The sequence below is a fragment of the Arachis hypogaea genome, chromosome 14, assembly GCF_003086295.3.
Source record: "Arachis hypogaea cultivar Tifrunner chromosome 14, arahy.Tifrunner.gnm2.J5K5, whole genome shotgun sequence".
In the NCBI taxonomy this organism is placed as follows: domain Eukaryota; kingdom Viridiplantae; phylum Streptophyta; class Magnoliopsida; order Fabales; family Fabaceae; genus Arachis; species Arachis hypogaea.
The window spans coordinates 137,764,501-137,767,952 of NC_092049.1; the positions used below are offsets into that span (position 1 = coordinate 137,764,501).

The 3,452-nt window shown below is 26.7% G+C and overlaps 1 long non-coding RNA gene across 1 annotated transcript; it reads left to right on the forward strand.

Annotated features, from left to right (window-relative positions):
• The first annotated feature begins 254 nt into the window (after positions 1-254).
• Positions 255-966, forward strand: LOC140178906 (uncharacterized). The gene is made up of 2 exons (XR_011871899.1): positions 255-493; positions 750-966. It is a non-coding gene; the product is annotated as an uncharacterized lncRNA (long non-coding RNA).
• Positions 967-3,452: the final 2,486 nt, after the last annotated feature.

The window sequence follows — 3,452 nt, forward strand, 5'->3', positions numbered from 1 at the left end:
GTACAGTTAGAAATAATACCACAAAAAAAAAAAGGAAATAGTACAGTTAGAAAAAAATAATATTAATTATTTTAATATAATTAGACTCAAAATATTCATTAATTAAAAGGTTATATTTTCAAATTCTTAAATTTATATGTATCTATTTGATATAAATATAGAATGGAATTATATCATTATAAAAATTATTTATGTCATAAATTTTTGTAGAAACTACATGAATATTAATATTAACATTTTTCAGAACCATGGAAAAAAGTTTTCATTCTCACCGTAGCATCCACCAAGTACGAAACAAAGAAAATTTGCAAAGACAACGCAGAAAACAATTTTACTCAGAAATTGGTGTAAAAAAAATTAAAAAAATCTTCCATATCCAACACATTATCGGTTTTTTTTTTTTCTGCTGCAAAAATTAGAGTTTCGATCTTCTACTCTCTATGCTCTTATCTTCATCTTTCTCTACTCGATCTTCTCGCCGATCTAAGTTCTCGTAAGTTTCATTTCATTCAACTCTTTTCTTATCAGCAGTTTCTCGCCTTCAATTTTAATTTTCTCTTTGTTTCTAGCTTTTTTCTTTCGGATTACTATGTTTACATGTCCTCTCAGCAACTTCAATTTTTGTAGTTCTTCCATCTTCCAACTTCACGCAGTGATATTTTAAAATTGCGTTAATTTTTTGTTTCAGTTTATATAGTGTTGAGGTTTTAGAATCTCTTGTTGCTTGTTGCTTCCGATTTTTTTTCCAGGTGGATCCGTGGTTTCAGGTAGAATTTGTCGAAATGCCAGAAATTGTGTTTTTTAGATTTGATACGTTGACCTTGTTAAGTGGAATGTGGGTTGTGGTAGTAAGGTACTAAGATTTAGGGAAGTAATCACGAATTTGGTTTAATGTAATTAGCTACAGAATATGGTTATTTGAATTATTGCATATATGTAGTTTCTGTTGGGCCGATTTATGCTAAATCACTTGAACTTGAACTAGATTAATAGTAATTAAACTAGGTATAATTCAAGTATAATGTGTAAGGAAAATGGTTATTTAGACAATAAAAAGGGGATCTATCTTAACCACCGTTTATTTAAGTTTCAATTCACCATCATCATCATATACTCTCTTCAATAATAAGGTGATCCTATATACTTTTCATAATCCTATCTATCAAATTATTAGTTACTAATCTAATACTTATTTCCGATCAAAGTGCTACAATAATTTTTGTACTATTTGATGGTGAAGAAAAAAAAGTGTTAGGCACAACTGTTTCAAATATAATAACACTCCAGAAAAATAATGACATTAAAACACCATCTCAATTGAAAAATTTGTGCAACCTTACACTTATATTTGAAGTCAAAGTAAATGATTTTAATCTCAAAAAAGATTGTCAACAATATACTATTACCAAGACATTTGTTCCAACAAAAAACACTAAACCTCAATACCCATTGCAACAAATAAAATAGGTAATATTCCAGAAAAAATTTACTTATTCAAGACATCATTTTTATTTCTAATTTAAATTATTTATTAATTATAGGAACCAACTTCGCCAACACTAATATTATCAGACGAAGATCACATACCCATCAAGAGATTAAGGTGAAAGAAAATTATACAAATTCATGACATATCTTCGGAGGAAGAACATGCATGCAAACAGTGGCGGAACTTGAAATAAAATTTTGGGGGGCCAGATAGAATAATTGTCAAGATGCTTTTGATATGGACCCATTTAAGATAAGTTCGTCTAACATCATCTCTCTGATTTGGGTGATATTGCCAAATTTAAAGCCGTTTTCCAGGGTCTCGTTCCAAAGAATTAAGATCAAATTCATCAGATGCAACTCTTTAAATTTTTGAAGGTTGTATCTCATTTTCTTCGTGATTCATTAAAGTAGAAAAACTATTTACAGGTGTTAATATTGTAAAAGTTATATGTTCTCCTTCTTAAATATTAGCATTCCTCTTAAAAAATGCATCAATTCTTTGATTTTTTTTATGATTATTTTATATAAAAATTTGAATATATATCTTGTAAAATATGTAAAAAAAAAAGTTAGAAGGACAAATATTAAAATTTATAATATTTATTCAATTTTTTTATCAACTTATATAAATACAATAATATCAATACTTATTGAATATTCTAATATTTTTTATCATATAAAAAATTAAATTAAATAAACAGTAAAATATAAAATAATATTAAATTACATAAATAAAAAATACTTAAGTTTTTATATTTGAACTCAAAGGTAGAATGAGTGTTGCTTATTGGATAGAGAGCTGCGAAATGCGAATACACTCAGTTCAGTCCAAATCCAACATGTTTTGAATGTTTAAAACTAAAAATTATTGTGCAATAAAAGCAAGAGATGAAGATTGAACTTTGGTATTTTAAGTTATACTAAAATATTTGAGCCAACTGAACTATTTTTTATTTTTTGAAGAAGTATTACTAATTGTTTTAATAAAAGTTTGGGGAGCCATAGCCCCTCATTGTCTGAACTAAGCTTCGCCTCTGCATGCAAAGATAGAACAAACAACATAATAGAAAGTGTATACAACTCAACAATTCATAAAAAATATGTCTTCACAAAAATCTACGACAGAAAGAAGAAAACAACAACTAATAAAGAAAAAGGAGGACAAACACTATATAAGAACACTAAGTCCATCAACAAAAGCAAATATAAAAATCAAACCACCAAATAAAAATATCACTTTGTACCATTCTAACATCCAAATCTTTTGTATTACAAATTATTTTAAATAAAACACCTTTCAAATTTAACTTTAGTTTACACATTTAATTTAATTCTATAAAACATAACAATTTCTAATATTTATTATATACTATCATTAATTTACCGTCTCGCACATCGTACGAGTCTCATTCTAATTTCACATAAAAACAACTACACATGATTTACCTCATTATAAATATCATTTGTTTCATTATTCGCATTAGTAATAATCACACCATATGGATTTTATAAAGCATAGTAGTTACTTGTTGATTAGATCAATCAAGTGTCTTGTAAATAATTAAGCTAGCAAAGACCTATATATGAGTACAAGCAAAGCATGTTCAAACAAGAAAAATCTACTATATATAGAGTGCAAAAATATACTGTACTGTTAAGCATGCAACGAATACAAATAAGGCCAATTCTATGGTGCCTTTCCTTTGGTTGGTGTTTAACTTTTGTCTAAATTATTTATTATAATAACTTTAAAATATTTAAATTTTTTTAACTTTTATACTTTTAAATTTAAAATTAATTATTTTACCTATTTTAGTAATTAGATAATACTTTTCAGACACCATAGCAAACACCTACAAATAAAGTAACTAGGTGGTATATATATCCGGTGGGGATTCGAAATATATTTCAAAAGTGCAATAAATTTGAATTTTTAAGAAAACTTTTAGTAAGTAATTTGT